Source organism: Malania oleifera, chromosome 8 (genome assembly GCF_029873635.1).
Source record: "Malania oleifera isolate guangnan ecotype guangnan chromosome 8, ASM2987363v1, whole genome shotgun sequence".
NCBI lineage: Eukaryota > Viridiplantae > Streptophyta > Magnoliopsida > Santalales > Ximeniaceae > Malania > Malania oleifera.
The window spans coordinates 34,471,521-34,490,927 of NC_080424.1; the positions used below are offsets into that span (position 1 = coordinate 34,471,521).

Here is a 19,407-nt window from a genome sequence, read left to right on the forward strand (position 1 = left end):
AAGATCATAATGAGTTACTAATCCCAACACAATTCTGACAGAAGTATGTCGGACCATTGGAGAAAAGATCTCATTATAATCTATCCCCTTCTTCTGTGAGTATCCTTTTGCCACCAACCGTGCCTTGAATTTCTTGCCTTCCTTTTCTGATATTGCCTGCTTCTTCCTATAAACCCATTTGCATCATATTAGCCTTTTTCCATCTGGAAACTCCACCAATTCCCAAGTTCGATTTTTACGTAGTGACTCCATTTCCTCAATCATTGCTCTCATCCATCTATCTTTCTCTTAGCCATGCACTGCCTCTTGAAATGTAATTGGATTGTTGCAACTAGTAAAAAAAGTATAAGACACTTGTAGACACCCCATTTTTACCCAGACCCAATATATGTATTACTATTATTATTATTATTATTATTATTATTATTTTATTTATTCTTATTATTATTATTATTATTATTATTATTATTATTATTATTATTATTATTATTATTATTATTTTCTTTATTATTATTATTATTTTTCATTAGTATTATTAATATTACTTTTATTTTTATTTTTTACGTCTATTTTATTATTATTATTATTTATTATTTTCATTATTATTTTTATTATCATTATTATTAGTATTTTTATTACTATTATTATTATTATTATTATTATTATTATTATTATTATTATTTTTCATTAGTATTATTATTATTACTTTTATTTTTATTTCTATTTATATTGTTTATTATTATTATTATTATTTATTATTTTCATTATTATTGACATTATTTTTAATTATTATTATTATTAGTATTTTTACCTTTATTATTACTATTATTATTATTATTATTTTATTTATTTATCTTTGTTATTACTATTATTATTATTATTTTATTATTATTATTATTTTTATTGTTATCATTATTATTAGTATTTTTTATTATTATTATTGATATTATTATTTTTATTATGATCATTATCATTATTTTAGATATTATTTTATTATTATGGTATTATTTTTATTATTATTTCTTTACTATTATTTTGATTATTCTTATTTTTCTTGATTATTATTATTATTATTAGTATTTTTATCTTATTATTATTAGTATTATTATTGTTTTATTATTATTTTGTTTACTATTATTATTATCATTATTATTATTTATTTTTGTTATTATTATTTTGTTATCATTTTTAGTATTTTTATTATTATTTTTATTATTATTATTATTATTACTATTACTATTATTATTATGCTATTATTACTATTACTATTATTAATACTATTATCTTATATATTATTAGTGTTGATACTTTACTATTATTATCATTTATATTATTTATTTTTATTATTACTATTTTTATTACCTTATTATTATTATTATTGATAAGCTAGGGTTTTGGGAGTTTTGTTTTATAAAAAGCCAAGAGAGGCGCTGCAAACAGGAGGCGGCAGCACAGCCAAGGAAAAAACAAATAAAAAATTTTCTTTTCATGCTTCGTTTTCATCGCCTAAGCCCTGGGTCTCCGACCACCAGCCCAGCTCCCTCTTCACCATCTTCTTTTCTCTCCTCATAACCCTCCTTCACGCTCAGCCGTGAGAAGCCACCTGCAGCACCTTCTTCGTCTCCGGAAACCTCCAGCCCTCACGGCCTTTTAACAGTGCAGCACAACCAACCGCCGAACACTTCCAACACCAGCCGCCATCGTTGTTGCCGGCACTACCCCTCCGCAGCAAAGCTCCACGGCCAGCACAGCCGCAGCCCCTCTGCAACTCCACCGCAGCAGCCATCTCCGGTGGGCAGCAGCAGAGACCCGCAGACAGCCCCCATTCCTCCAGATTTCTCCCAGCACCTGGCCAACCGCCGAGTACCACAACAGCCCCACAGTCTCCGACAAACGTTACCATCGCTCATCAACCTCGCCGTTCGCCGTCGCCCTCCGCCACACCGTCGTCTCCGGCATCGTCTCAGTCCTGCGGTACCCCCCCACTGTAAGTTTTCCTGTACACGCACACACAGTGAGCGCACATACACATACTTTCACATGCACACACACACTTTATATTTTAATGTTTAAATTTTTCTTTATTTTATACTTGTTATATATATTAAAATTGTTATTAAAGGTTCTTTTTTTTTTTATATGGTGATCATATTGTTATTATTACTTGTATATTGTTATTAGTAATATTATTATTATTATTATTATTTATATATCATTATTAGTAAATTGCTTGAATATTATTATTGCCATTATATTAATTGTATTAACATTATTATATTGATTCTACTTGTATTAGTATTATTTTGTTTAATATTACTTTGTTTGTATTATTATTAGTAATATTATTATATTGTTGACTTATTATTATTAGTATTATTATTATGTATATTGTTGGTATGTTCTTATTATTATTATTATATTAGTGGAGTACTATTATTATTGTTGTCATTTATTAGTTATTATCTAATGTGCATATATATTATTGTTATTGCCTTATATGTTTGTTTGTATATTTAAATTATTTTGAATGCACATTTTTGTATAGTTTGTATATTTGTGATTGTCTTATATTATTATTTGCATATTCATGCACATTCTATTGCATATGAGCTTACATATTTTCATGTTATTATTGTAGTTCCATAATATTCAAATTGTATATCTAATTTGCATGTATATATATCTACGTAATATTATTGCCTATTATGTATTCCTGTGATATTCTTGTTTATTATTGTTGTAATTATCATGTTAATATTTAGTTGATCTCATTATATAGTTATTTTATGGTTTTCATCTTTGTCATATTGATATTGTATATTTTGGGCAATCATTATTGTAATAGTGATATTGTATATTAGGGCAATTATACGGTTATAGGGTTTTCGATTATTATTATACATTATTTAGGATTGATTTGTTGCCTTAATTTCATTAATTGTTTTAAATATATATTATTGTTTATTAACATGTTAATTTTTAGGTCGATTTGTTCCCATAATGTCAGTTATTTCCATATTTGCTATTTTACCTTTTGCACATTAGTTTTAGGGTAGATTTGCTTCCATAATTACATTAGTTGCTTCCATATTTATTATTGCATTTTGTACATTTATTTGAGGGTTCAAATTGTTTCCATAGGTATTAGTTGTTTCCATAGGTGTATATATTGAATATTAACTTTAAGGTTTTGATTATTTCTAGGTTGTTATTATTGTATTTATAGGATGTTAATATATTATTATATGGTAGTGTATTATTGTCATTATTAGTATTATGGTTATTATTATTACGTAAGATATAGTATCATTGTTATTAGTATTCTAAGTTTAGTATTATCACGATATGAGTTACATTGTTATTATCCTTATTATGCGTGTATTATTACTATCTATTAGGTTGGTTTATTATTAGGATAAGTTATTAGGTGTTATAAACAATTTATTATTATATAGTATATATATCATATATGTATCCCTATTATTATTACATGTATTATGGTAATTTAATTTCTTGGTTTATTATCTTATTAATATATATTAAAACCTCCCATACTAGTATTTTCCTATAAAAATTTTATATATAATTTCAAAATTTTGGGAGTGTATTTTCTTAATTATTATCCCTATGATTTTATTGCGGGGGTATGAGCCTTCGGACTTCACGTACCTTAAGCTCTGAGGGAATATATGTATATATTTATTTATTTATTCATTTTTCATGTGTGTTTATTAATTCATAAAAGGAGTAGTTTAAAGAATTATTAGATTAACTTAGGGATAATTTCAAATTAATTAGGTACCGTTCGTAAGAACGGGCGCGTAGGGGGTGCTCGTACCTTCCCCTCGCGTAACCGAACTCCCGACCCCAACTCTGGTAATGTAGACCGACTCTACCCCTAACGGGGTAGTAATCATGTGTTCTAACCGCATTAAAGGTTAGTGGCGACTCCGACATTCCATGTTTTTCCATGAAAATATTAAAATGATTTCTAATTTCGCCGCCCGGGGCACACGCGCTCCCGGGACGCCGCGACAACACTAACTCTTCAAACCTATACCATGGCGGAGGCCGAATAGTGCGTCTGGATTTTCTTAACGGAATATAGTTGACTTGCTAGCTTTCCAAGCTAGAGCTCTCTACAACCACGGGACCATGATCATTTTCGCTACCCTGAGCTTCCAACTCCACCTGCCCAATATGTTCATCACTGCCCCAACTTTCTGGCTCTTGTTTTTGTTCATCACATTCTTAAGTACGCTTCACCATAGCCTTCTCATCAAAGACTACATCCCTACTGATAGCCACCTTGTTTGCCACTAGGTCCCATAGTTTCTACCTTTTTACACCTATTGGATACCCCAAAAAGATGCAACGAAGAGACTTTGAGTCAAGCTTAGACCTCTCCTCACTAGACACGTAGGCATAGGCTGGACACCCGAATACTTTCAATTCAGAATAGTCTACTGCATTTCCCATCCATACCTCTTCCGCCACTTTACCCTCTAGTGACGCTCTTGGTGATCTATTTACCAAAAAACAAGTCATACTAACTGCCTCGACCCAAAAGTTCTTCGGTAGTCCTGCATTCAATCTAAGACCCCGAGCCCTATCAGCAAGAGTCTGGTTCATCCGTTCTGCCACACCATTTTGTTAAAGTGTTCGGCAAACTATAAAATGTCTCTTGATGCCCTGCTCCACACAAAACTCCATAAACTGAGAATCACCGTAGTCAGTCCCATTATCCGACCTTAAACATTTGATTCTTCTCCCCGTCTAGTTCTCTAATTCAGCCTTCCAAATCTTAAACTTGGCATACGTACTTGATTTGTGACGCATAAAGTAAACTCAAACCTTCTGTGAGTAATCATCAATGAAACTCAAATAATGCACATGTCCACCTTTTGATGCAACTCTAACTGGGCCCCAAACTTCTGAATGTACATAGTCAAGAATACCCTTTGTCTTGTGAATAGTTGGTCTAAACTTTGCCATATTCTGTTTTCCAAGAACACATATCCTGCAAAATTCCAACTGACATGATTTCAAGCCCTTCAAGAGTTTCCTCTTATGTAGTTCCTTTATGTCATGTTCCCCCATATGCCACAAGACGGTCTTATCTGATTCAGCATCCACGACTGCAACTCCACCTTCCGTTCCCTACAACGTGTAAATATTCTCATCCAGTTTCTGCTCTTTCATTATAGTCAGATTTCTTTTCCATACCGTCAAGACTCCACCTTTGGACTTGTAATTGAAGCCATTGCAAACCAAAGTTCCAAGAGATATTAAACTCTTTCTCAACTCAGGTATATGTCTTACATTACACAATGTTCTTACAGCACCATCAAACATCTTTATCTTTACATTTCCTATGCCAACGATCTTGCAAAAAGCATCATTACCCATAAGAGCTGATCTAGAATTCACTAACCTATAAGTGCTGAACCACTCCTTGTTCGGAGTCATGTGATAAGAACATGTCGAGTCAAGTATCCAAGAGTTCGTTAGATTATCCAACCTCGCTGAAACTGATAGAACATCACCATCTGCTAAATCTTCTTCTTGAACAACATTCAAAGATTTTGAAATCCCCTCATGCTTTTCAGCATTTCCCTTCTTCTAATTCAGACACTCCGATTTCACATGCCTCTTTTTACCGCATTTATAACACTAGATTTCCTTCTTCTTCTTAGAATGATTTCGGGATGATTTCTAACTAGAACCATTCTTAAACTTTCCTTTGCTTCGCTCATTACTATCCTTTACCATAAGTCATTTTCCTTCATTACATATCTTCAAGGCACTTGTTAGCTCTTCCAAATCAAGAGTTTCTTTTCCCTATGTAAGAGTGGTTACAAGATTTTCGTAAGTATGATTCGAGGGCAAAGAATTTAACAGCTTCAAAGCCCTATCATCCTCATCAAACTTCACATTAACCCTCATCAAATTACTTATGATTTGGTTAAAAGCATTAATATGTTGATCAAGACTTGATCCTTCAACCATCTTAAGCCAATATAAATGCTGCTTAAGAAAAAGTTTGTTATTGAGAGATTTAGACATGTACTGAATTTCTAACTTTCGCCAGATAGCCGCCGGAGAATCTTCCTCCATCACCTGATAGAGAATTCCGTCGGCCAAACACAAGCATATTATAGACGCTGTCTTTGATTTCAAATCTACCCATGTTGCCTTATCCATTCCTTCTAGTTGAGTATCAAGCAAAATCTTAGTCATTCCTTGTTGCACAAGAATGTCCTTCACTCTCCTCTGCCATAAACCGAAGTTTCCGGTTCCATCAAATTTGACAAAGTCAAATCTTGTAGAAGATGATCCTGATGCCATAATAACAATCGCTTTTATGCCAATTTGTTGTGATATGGATCAAATAACGAAAATGCACAGTGGAATAAATAACAACAAGTAAATAACACACAACCATAACAAAAACAACACAAAGATTTACGTGGTTCGGCAAAGCCTACATCCACGGAAATAATGACACACAAATTTCACTATGGAAATCACAATGTACACAACACACTTCTCAAAATGAGCACTCTCTCTTCAATATATGCCCAAAATAACATATATAGAAGTTCCTCGGAGGTTTCCCTCCATTTACCCAGCCACCTAACGTTCAAAAATTCAAAATTTAGAAAAACTGCTCGCAGCCCAGGCACCATTCGTCGACGAGTACAAAGCTTTGTCGACAATCCACAGAAGACAATTCGTCAACGTGAATAGGCTTTCGTCGACGAGTCCATAACTTTGAAATTTTCCTGCTCTCGATACTTTCTCGTCGACGATCACAGTACCTTCGTCGACGATGCGATGCGTTGCTATCCACTCGTCGACGAACACAGGGCCTTCGTCGATGAGCTCTGCTGTGCTACCCTTTTATGCTTTTCCCTCTTCCTTCTTTGCTTACAAAAACAAACTATAAGAGCCGCAAACAATATGTACCCATATGAACTCATACTAACAATTTAATAAATATATAAATATTAATATTTATAAAATGCACACTTCCACCATGTCGCCTGACTGCAATATTACTAACCCATTACAATCATTTTCATCAATTTGTTAGTAAAGGGTCAAAGCATTCATTAAAAAGTGCAAACATCTACCATAAATTCATTCATTAACTAGGTCTTAAGAAACTTTAAAGCCTGACAGCCTATGATGAAGGGTACTATATATACATAGATGCCAAGAAATTTTATTTCGATTTCTAGAAGTTTGAGATTCAGCATATCCCTAAGATGGAGAGCACAGAGGCAGGCATGACATCGGAAGTTATTCCACATTAGAGAATGGAGGAAACGAAAGTGTTGATCTCTTAGAAATGGGCCAACAAGGTCCAGATGGACCTAACTAATGCCCATCTCCATTATGAATAATGCAAAGAGAATTCCATCCAAACAGTGTTAATTATGTGATTTTACTAGTGTTAAGAGTAAACTTTTTGTATGTGGTGAAAATTTTATTTTATTTTATTTTTTTTTTTCTTTGATTTACATAGGAACTCTAGCCACCAACGAGCCCTTTGAACCCCCTGATGCGGCACCAAACCTACGGATCAATGTCCTCCGCCCCCAAGTCTCGCTGATCAGGGTAAAGTCCAGATGCGGACACGACTTCTGTGCATTAGTAGGACATTCGGCCAACCCGACTTCCGGGACATATCTCATTAAAAATTGTTGACATGTTCGTAGTAGCATTCTAATGACTAGAGCATTGGAGTTTGATTTCCGAGGTTGTTGATTCTACAATCATAAAGGGGTGAGAAGGGACTCAAAAAGCCCAATACACCACCAATGGAATAAAAGAAAACCTATTTTACATTGCATTAGCATCTACTAATATTGCAGAAAAGAAACTAAGGAAGAGATGCTCTAGGTTAAAACCTCAATCAAGCTTTTAAACCCTCAATCAAGCTTTAAAGTCCAATATATTGTTAATGGTTAAAAATAATAGTTGTATAAAATAACTCTAAATATAACATTTGTGTTTAGTAACACTACTAACATGCATTATGGAACACAGTTGCTCTATCAGCGAGTGCATCAAAATGAAATTAAGTTGGCATGGTGAAATACTCAAATTATATTTTAAAAAAATTAAATTCAAAACTTAATTCAAACTCAATCTATCTTATAATTACTGAACTCAAAGTTGACTTAACTTTGATTTTTATTGAGCTTAATTCAATTAAACTTGATTTTTTATAAGAATATATCATATAAACAATATAAAAATGATTAAGATAAAATATTTGATCAGACTCGCAAGTAGTACTATTAAACTCTAACTAGCATTGTCGAATACTCGAGTAGATTGAAGTCAAATAGAGTCAAATCGAGTTAACGAGTCAAGTGCAAGTAACTTGCAAGCTAGCTAACTCATTTACAACCCTAGCTTTATCTTATTTTAAAAATATATATATAAGTTTAGATTATTTAACCCACTGTTTGGGTTGCGGAATGAAATCAAAGTAAGAAAGGAATTGAGGAAGCGATGTAATCAAGGTAGGCATGGAATTACTTTTGAAATGCAAACACTGCATTTGATTAGTAACATGAAATGACTTTAAGAATCTAGTTTCAATTTCTTTCCAACATTGGTAATTTTCATACTCTTTATAACGGAATAAAAAAGTACTCATTTTTTTTTTATAAAAATCCCTAAAAAATAATTATTTTATTATGTACTATTATTTTTTATTTTATAATAGTATTTTTTTATTAGTGTTAATATTATTTTTTAATTTTTATCTTTAATTTTTTTTATACTAATTATTATCCTTAACATAATAATAAAAATAATAATTTTTTCCTTTTTATTATTATTGTTCTTTTATATAGTAATAAATGTTATTTCTATTGTACTTATCATCAGTTGTTATTATTATTTTTATTGTTTTTACAATAATTATTTCCCTTAAAATAATAATTATAAATTTTATTTTTTATTATTTTTCTTGTTGTTGTTATTATTTTAATAATAATAAATATTATTATTAGTATTTTGATAGTAATAAATATTATCATTTTAGTTGTTATAATTGTTGTTGTAATTACTATTAGTTGTTATTGTTTTTATAATAATAACAATAACCATTAGTACTAATATTTTTTGTTGTTTTTGTATGATTATTTTTTTTATTCTTATTTTCATGATAATGGTTATTATTGAGGTAATTATTATTCATAGAATGGGTATGAACGGGTGCGTCGGAGATGCAAATACCTTCCACTTGAATTACTGGTTTCTTGATCCCAATTCTAGTTAAGAGTAGACTGAGATTACTAGTTCATTGACCTTAAGATTAGTTTTGAGACCAATGAACGAGTAGCAATTAGGTTAACTAACCACACCTAAAAAAATAACAAGTTAGTGGTGACTCCATCGAACCATCAGTACTATTATCACCTCTTGCTATTCCTGACCCTTCTCCGAGATGTTGCAGTAAAAACAAGAACAATGATGATAAAAAAAAAAAAAGGTAAAATTTTTTTTTATTATTATTTTAAAAAGAATAAAATAGTGATAACAACAATAAAAAATCGGTACCTAATTAACTATGAGTTAGCTCAAATTGAATTAAATGATCCTTTAATTAACTCCTACACAATCTAATGAACATTGAAATTTCAAAAGAGAATACAAAATCAAGTGCGATTTATGAATGTCTAATAAGACCTCCAAAGAATGAGATTTTATTAGATAACTCTCCCTTATAATTGATATATGTGAGGTTTGAAACACCTCTTTACCCTTTATTTTATCATCGGGTCGCACACACACAAAACATACTGCATATGAATATTAAACATGCAAAATGGTCATTCAAATGCATTAAATTCAAGTAGAAATGATCTAAAAAATATTCCCAAATTTTCAATAAAAAATATTAGAAAATTTTGGAATTTTCTAAGATTTTTCTGCAATTTTTTCGATATATTTAGGGAATTTCATCCAATTTATTTATTTATTTTGTATTTTTTCCATTTGTTTTGTCCCTTAAGTCAAAAATACTCAAGGAATTTTTCTCTTTTTATTTTTTTACTTTTTTTTTTTAATTTTTTGTGATTTTAAGCAACTTTTTTTTTTGGATTTTTAATGATTTAAAATTTATTTTAATTAAAGGAAAAATTAGGGAAGCGGTTTAGGCGAACTGAACCAAGTAAACTGATTCAACTGGTTTGACCAGATCATTAGGGTCAACCCGATTTGACTAACTTGGTTCAATGGTCAAATCGGGTTGACCCTTGACCTAGTTCAAAAGAGGGGACGCGGGAAAATGCTCCGGCTTGTCATATGTCACCCATCCAGGAGTGACACGTGGCGATCAGAGAGTAGCCTGATTTCAAAAAAAATTGTATGGACATGAGGCAAAATGACATCATGATGACATCACCTACCACGTGGCAAGACAGGATTGACCCCTATAATAGGGTGAGGATTGATCACATAGTAGCAATCTGGCTGTCAAAAGAAAACACACAATGGATAGCCCAGATCACGCCACGTCTTTATGTGATGTCACCCTGCAGATGTGACCAAAATAGTGCCATGTGTCACCACTAGAATGCTGACACATGTCCCACTTTGACCTCTTCCTTTTTAAAGTTGGCACGTGACAGGGTGATGTCATCACCTGCCATGTCACCCCAAATATGTGGCACTCTGCCACTTGACCGATCCAAAAACGAGGATCGCTAATGTGGCAATGATCCATCCGTTTGTAGAAACCACAGTGTAGACAACTAAGATAGGCCACATTGCTAAGTGACATCACCCAACAGACATGGCCTTGATTGTGATGCCCCGATTTTCGTACCAATTTTTTCACATAAATAATAAATATTCAATCGTATGCCACGTCACAACTCCAATACCACTTCTACACAACCTGACCCGAAGTGGGTTTCGGATAAACGTTAAATTTCATATACACAAACCTAACAGCGGAAGTCAATATATACAAATCATCCAGAATACAAATAACCAGAGTTCTAACCATCCATATATGTATATACATATCTAAACACATTCCCAAAATCAACAAAATACTCTAGGGAAATCATACATTCCTAACTCTTAACACTCACCCTGTCTATCAGGGTATCAGCTCCCTTCTATCTCGGAGCTCTATCTACTCGTCTGTCACGATTTCCTAAAATGTTTAGATATTTGGGTGAGGCACCTCTCAGTAAGACGAAATAAATTATTTACAATGTGTGGCAAATGAGTTTAGTTATATCACAATACACTCATTTCAATGATTATATCTTTTAAAAAAATATACAGATATGTACTCATTATCATATAGATATAAAACATAATATTTTATAAGGTTTTATTCCATTTCTCAAATTCATACACATGCAACCCACCTTGAGGATAGGGGAGATTACACACTCATACTGGTAGCGCCCCTTTGCTCTGATATCGTTTGTAACCTTGCCCAATTAACTCGAGTGTAGCTACAGCTAATACTTATCATGGCACTCACCTTATTCAATAAGCCCTCAGGCGAAGAGTTTTACTTCGCCTTGGTTATTTATGTTATTAAACTCACACTCTTTCATTTCTCATATTCATACTCTATAGCTTTCATAAGCTTTCATTTCTCAAATGCATTTTCAATAGATTTCATTCTCAAGAACATGTTCTAGCTCAATAAATATCCATGTATACGAAAATCCACATATATGTACTTTACATAATACAAAAGATCACCTAATTTTAACTCTCAACACATACTTACTTTCCATATTGAGCATTCCTCCCCAATGGCATCAGTAGAAACTTCACAATATGGTTTCCATACTGAGAATACCTCCTCCAACAACATAAGTAGGAACATCACCCACACAATTTCCATACTAAGCATTCCTCCTTATTGGCATCAATAGGAACTACACACACACAATTTCCATACTAAGCATACCTCCCCATCGGCATCAATAGGAACTACACAAACACAATTTCCATACTGAGCATACCTCCCCATCGGCATCAGTAGGAACTATACATACACAATTTCCATACTGAGCATACCTCCCCATTGGTATCAGTAGGAACTACATACTCAATTTTCATACTGAGCATACCTCTCCATCGGCATTAGTAGGAACTACACATACGCAATTTTCATACTGAGCATACCTCCCTTATCACGCCCGAACCTCGAAATGGGACCCAGGGGTGAGAATGTAACCTAACATGTCCCTGTATCATACAAATCATCACAGATATAGTACAAAGGATGAGGGTCCGACCCCATGGGGTTCCCAGGCACCCTAAACACATCCAATCATAATCATATACGCAGCAGAAAAAGTCATTCTATATCAACATATGCAGTATCATACCAGAGTATATACAAGAGCAGATCATGGCTTTAACAAAACGCACAAACTGGGTGCCCAAATACAACTCAAAATAGCAACCGAACAAAAATACAGTCCTAGTACGTACCTAAGCGCTAACGCAGTACACCAACCACTACGCTCCCTACACTAGGACGCTAGTTCCAGTTACCCGAAAGACATGTAAAAATGTACGTACAGTAGGGGTGAGACACCTCTCAGTAAGGAAGAACACATGTTATATCAGTGTGTGGCATTTGAGTGTTATCATGATACAACATACACGCAGTTAAATGCATTCCAGTATTAATTTACACAGTGCATACATGCACACATACGGCGACCATTTATATGTAGCCCCGTCACAATACATACACATGATCAGTAATCCTCAGTGTCGTCACACTCTTCGGCCAGAAGCTGGCCCGCGACATACAGCGTTGGCCCAGCGAACCTGCAAACACGGCGCCATCGGCATATGGCTAGTCCCCGACTCCCATGGCATCGTACCGGTGCTAAACTAATGGATCCACACCCTTCGGCCTGATCTGCCGGAATAGGCTCACGCCCTCGAATATAGAGCCAGACACTCTTTCCTACATGGCAGGTGATAACATGCCCTCGGATATGGAGTCGGACACTCTCAGTACCTGGGACAATTTCGGAACCGCATTCCTACTAGCATTTCAACATATCACACACACATGCATGCTCATATAACCAAACAAACCACACTCATTTGGTAATCTAAATCATGGTTTTCCAAACAAATACATTTTAAACAAAGTCAAGGCACGGTCATCCCAATATCACAGTATAAATCACACATATACTCGGTTTTCAACAAAACCCGGGATTTAGCCCGTCGCCCCCTTTTTTCCAAAATTGTAATAATGAAAAACTCATAGTTTTTCCCATTAGATCCCTCCAAATGAGTAACCAAAACACACACAGGACCGTGGACCACAGCTCCACCAAGTCCAATTTCAAAAATAACCAATATAAACATAGTTCCCCTTACCTTAACCCCGTAAGCAAATCCCGAACTCCAAGGTCCCTAAACAGTGAACCAATTTCCAAAACCAACAAATCACAGTACAGAATATGTTCACAATACAGTTACCTAAAAATCTACCGGATCAGAATTGAAAAACGAGCCTTACCTCAATTTTATGTCGAAACCCGAAAATCTTCGAAACGAGATTCTGATCCGTAGAAGTTGTAGAGAATCCTTCCACGATCCTTGTGGTAGCTTCCGTTTTCCGATTCCATCAACGATCGGTGAAGAATTCTAGAGAGAAGGAGTAGGGAGAGGTTTAGAGAGAGAGAGAGAGATAAAAATCTAAGTTTGCTTAGCTTGGAAGAAAAAAGAATTTCATTTTATAGCCCTTTGACCCGGGCAATTTCCAATTTTGCCCCTCTCTTAATATTTAAACCCATTTTTCATATTTCGGGTTTTTACAATCTCCCCTCCTTACAAAAATTTCGTCCTCGAAATTTGCCATCTCTTATTCCCAGATTCATATATACAATCAAATACATAGACACAACTTAAGAGCGAACTGGCGATCACCATAGCGCAGTCCCATCTTACACATACACATACATACCCTCACTTATGGCGGAGGAATACCATGGTTACATATACAACAGTCTCAGGAGTTCATAATACTCACACTCCCGACATCTAACCACCTATCCCAACCCACAGTAGGATCATGTACAAGTGCTCAAAATAACTGTGGATACTTCCGGCGTATTTCCATTTCCAGTTCCCAAGAAGCTTCCTCAACCTCGTGGTTTCGCCACAATACCTTCACTAACGGTATCTCTCTGGTACGAAGCTTCTGAACTTTACGGTCCAAAACCTGAACAGGTATCTCCTCATACGCTAAAGTATCCCCAATTTCCAACTCATCATAACTAATCACATGTGAAGGATCCAACACATACCTCCTCAATATGGAGACGTGAAACACATCATGGACCCTCGAAAGTGCTGGAGGTAATGCAACTTTGTAGGCTACCGGACCCACTCACTCAAGCACCTCGAATGGTCCGATATACCTCGGGCTCAGCTTACCCTTCCTGCCGAATCTCATCACTCCTTTCATCGGGGCAATACGCAGAAATACCTTACATCCCATTTCAAACTTTAACTCACGGCGGCAAACATCTGCATAACTCTTCTGCCGACTCTGAGCCAATTTAATCCTCTTTCGGATCAAACCCACCTTCTCAAACGCCTACTGCACAAGTTCAGGTCCTAACACCTGACGTTCACCAACCTCATCCCAACACAAAGGAGATCGACACCTCCGACCATACAAAGCCTCAACGGTGCCATCTCGATACTAGATTGGAAGTTGTTGTTATAAGCAAACTCCACAAGTGGCATTAACTGTATCCAACTACCACTGAAGTCTAACACACAAGCTCGCACCATATCTTCCAATATTTGTATTGTCCTCTCCGACTGTCCATCAGTCTGGGGGTGGAACGCTGTACTGAAAGTAAGCTTCTTCCCCAATGCCTCTTGTAAGCTTATCCAGAATCTGGAAGTAAACCTCGAGTCCCGATCTGATACTATGGACACCGGTATCCCGTGCATTCTCACAATCTCATGCACATACAAATCTGCTAGCCTACTCAAAGGATAGCTAACTTTCATCGGTATGAAATGAGCAAATTTCGTCAATCTATCCACAATCACCCAAATAGCATTCTGCCCGTGAAGCGCTGGTGGCAAACCAGTCACAAAATCCATGGAAATATGCTCCCATTTCCACACCGGAATAGGCAAAGGCTGCAACGGCCCTGCCGGCCTCTGATATTCAGCTTTCACCTACTGACACGTCAGACACTGCTCCACGAATTGAGCAATCTGCCTCTTCATACCAGACCACCAGAAGGTCTTACGCAAGTCCCGATACATCCTTGTACTACCAGGATGTACTGTATACATAGAACGATGCGCCTCCTCTAGAATCATCCTTCTAATCTCATCATCGTTCGGAACACACAGTCTGGTCCCAAACCTTAACACACCTCCTTCAGAGATGTTAAACTCTGTAGCCAATCCCTGCTGTACCTTTTCCATAGCCTCTGCCAACTCTGCATCACCAGCCTGTGCAGCTTTTATACACTCAAATAAGGTCAGTTGGACCACCAAACCAGCAAAATAAGCTTGATGATCACCAACCACCAACTCTATACTTGAGCTCTCCAAATCCCGTCTGATGTGACACTGAGTTACAACTGCAGATACAGCTGTAGGTCCTAACTTCCGACTCAACGCATCTACCACCACATTTGCCTTCCATGGGTGATAACTGATCGTGCAATTATAGTCCTTGATCAACTCTAGCCACCGCCTCTGCCTCATATTCAACTCCTTCTGCGTGAAGAAATACCTGAGGCTCTTATGGTCAGTGAAGATCTCACACTGCACCCCGTACAAATAGTGTCGCCAGATCTTCAGTGCATACACAACAGCAGCCAACTCCAGACCATGCGTAGGGTAATTCTTCTCATACTCCTTCAGTTGCTGAGAAGCATACGTCACAACCTTACCCTACTGCATAAGCACACATCCTAAGCCCTTCAGAGACGCATCGCTATAAATCACAAATCCACCATCCCCCGAAGGAATGGTCAACACTGGAGCAGTAACCAGCCAGTGCTTCAACTCTTGAAAGCACTGCTCGCAATCATTGGTCCACTCAAACTGGACTCCCTTCCTGGTCAATCGAGTCAGAGGTCCAGACAGTTTAGAGAAACCCTCTACGAACCAAAGATAGTATCCCGCCAGTCCTAGAAAACTCTGAACCTCCTGCACATTCTTCGGCCTTACCCAATCGACCACAGCTTCAATCTTGCTAAGATCAACTGATATTCCATCCCTAGTAACCACATGGCCTAAGAACGCAATCTGACTCAACCAGAATTCACATTTCTTCAACTTAGCATACAACTTCTTCTCTCGCAGAATCTGTAACACTAATCTCAAATGTTCCACGTGTTCTTCTGTACTCCTCGAGTATACCAGAATGTCATCAATGAATACCACCATGAACCGATCTAGGTACTCATGGAAAACCCTGTTCATTAGATCCATGAACACCGCCGAAGCATTCGTCAACCCAAAAGGCATAACTAAAAAATCGTAGTGGCCATATCTGGTTCAGAAAGCCGTCTTCGCTACATCCTCTGCTCTAACCCTCACCTGATGATATCCTGACCGCAAATCGATCTTCAAAAAGACCTGTGTCCCCTACAACTAGTCAAAGAGATAATCTATACGAGGTAAAGTATAACGATTCTTCACAGTTACCTTGTTAATCTCACGGTAATCTATGCACATCCACATCAACCTGTCCTTCTTCTTCACAAACAGTACGGGAGCTCCCCAGGGCGAAACACTAGGTCGAATGAATCCCCAGTCCTATAATTCCTGCAGCTGCTCCTTCAACTCCCGAAGTTCTGCTGGAGCCATCTGGTATGGAGCTTTAGAGATCGGCGCCTTACCAAGGAGCAACTTTATTGCAAACTCCACCTTACGATCCGGACGTAAACCGGGTAAATTATCTGGAAACACATCCGGGAATTCGCTAACTACCCAAATATCCTCGAGTCTCAACTCATCCCGCGGCGGTTCCTCCACACAAGCTAAGTACCCCTGACATCCATCCAAGAGTAGCCTCCTCGCCTGTAGTGCCGACAGAATCTGTGGAGCTGAACACATACACGATCCCACGAACTCGTACTCCTGCTCCCCAGGAGGTCTGAAAACTACCACCTTTCTACAACAGTCGATCACGGTATAACTGGAGAATAACCAGTCCATCCCCAGAATGACGTCGAACCCTAACATGTCGTATACCACAAGATTCACCAGTAACAACTTTCCCTAAATTTCCACTGGGCAGTCTATCAACATCTTCCTACAGAAAGATACACTCTCAGATGGCGTAGTAACAGCTAATACCTCATTCATATCTCCAGTCTCAATCCCACACCGTCCCACAAAATTTACAGATACAAAAGAATGGGTTGCACTTGAATCAAACAGAACAGAAGCTTTATTCGAAAGCAATAATAAGGTACCTGTCACCACGTTACCTGCATGCTCAGCGTCCGCCGGAGTAAGAGAGTATACTTTAGCCGGAACTGTATTTTTCTGAGCGGTTCCCCGAGGTATCTGATTACTCCCTCGGTCCCCACTAACTGCAGGCACATCTTGCCTCGGTGCTCGACAATCATGAGACATGTGGCCTGGTTGGCCACAGTTATAGCAACTACCCCCAAATGACCGGCACTCTCCCTTGTGCCACCTGTGACATCTGGTACAATGACCACCCGTCTGGCTCATCTGAGAGTTCTGGTGCTCGGTATTCTCGTGGTAACCCAAGCCCTTGCTCTTCTTCTTCCATGATCCCTAACGAGATCCTGTCTGAGAACCAAAATGTACCGTCCTCTTCCTCGATTCTTGATCCACCTCGTCCTCTTGGATACCTATCTCGATCACCGTGGCTTTATCCACCAACACCGAGAACTCGCAGATCTGAAGCATACCCACTAGTCTATGGATATCCTTCCTCAAACCCTTCTCGAACCTCCGAGTCTTCTCATACTCGGTCGAGATCATACATGGTGCAAAGCGGGACAGCTCAATGTATCGAATCGCATACCCCTGCACCGTCAAACTCCCCTAAGTCAGCGCAAAAAACTCATCTGCCTTCGCATCTCGTACGGAATCCGGGAAGTATCTGTCAAAGAACACCTCCTTGAATCGGATCCATGTCATCTTCTCAAGACTAGCTCTCTACTTCTCCAAAAAATTCACTGCAGTCCACCATCGACCCCCTTCCCCACACAGCTGGAAGGTAACATAAAGAACTCACTGCCTATCCGTGCAGTGTAAGACCTCCAAGATCCTCTCAGTCTTTTCCATCCAGTCCTCTACTGTCGTCGGATTAGGTCCTCCAGAGAACGTCAGAGGATGCATGCATGTGAACTTCTCAATGGTGCACCCCGTAGCAGTAGGAGAGCGCTCGCGTCTCCTCACACTTCGCCCGATCTCCCGCAATACCTGCCTCGTCAAACCCCAAGGCACAGAAGGAGACTCATCACTCACAGTCTCCTTGGAGCCACTTCCCAGGTTATTATCCTTAGGCCCCATTCTGCAACACAATAGGAATCTATCAGTATCCCTATAACACATACAGTTAACACAATGATCTACACTAATCGTGTTAACTACTTCCTGCCAGGTCTAGGTCTGTCCTATCATACCGACATGAAAGTCATCAATAATCTGCCCTGCTTTTACTGGAATCGTCATCCCAGGAAAAACACGGAATACTATCAACAATTTTCGGTCTAGCAACCGAACAACCCTCAACCAAATCTACCCATATCCACTCCTATACTCAGGTATGTACTCACAACTAAGCCTAACCAAGTCTACAAGATCTAGTAACCTGGTTAGCTCTGATACCAAGTTGTCACGCCTCAAACCCCGAAATGGGACTCAGGGGTGAGAATGTAACCTAACCTGTCCTTGTATCATATAAATCATCACAGATATAGTACAAAGAATGAGGGTCCAACCCCGTGGGGTTCCCAGGCACCCTAAACACATCCAATCATAATCATATACGCAGCGGAAAAAGTCATTCTATATCAACATATGCAGTACCATACTAGAGTCTATACAAAAGCAGAACATGGCTCTAACAAAACGTACAAACTGGGTGCCCAAATACAACTCAAAATGGCAACCTAACAAAACTACAGTCCTAGTACTTACCCAAGCACTAACACAGTACACTAGTCACTACGCTCCCTACACCAGGACGCTAGTTCTGGTTACCCGAAGGACCTGTAAAAATGTACGTACAGTAGGGGTGAGACACCTCTCAGTAAGGAAGAACACAGGTTATATCAGTGTGTGGCATTTGAGTGTTATCATGATACAACATACACGCAGTTAAATGCATTCCAGTACTAATTTACACAG

The 19,407-nt window shown here is 37.3% G+C and overlaps 1 long non-coding RNA gene across 1 annotated transcript in view; it reads left to right on the plus strand.

Moving 5' to 3' along the window:
- The first annotated feature begins 1,449 nt into the window (after positions 1-1,449).
- LOC131161360 (uncharacterized) overlaps positions 1,450-19,407 on the plus strand; it is a 51,730-nt gene continuing 33,772 nt past the window's right edge. The window contains exon 1 of the long non-coding RNA XR_009138404.1: positions 1,450-1,987. This is a non-coding gene — a long non-coding RNA (uncharacterized LOC131161360). The remainder of the gene's footprint in view (positions 1,988-19,407) is intronic.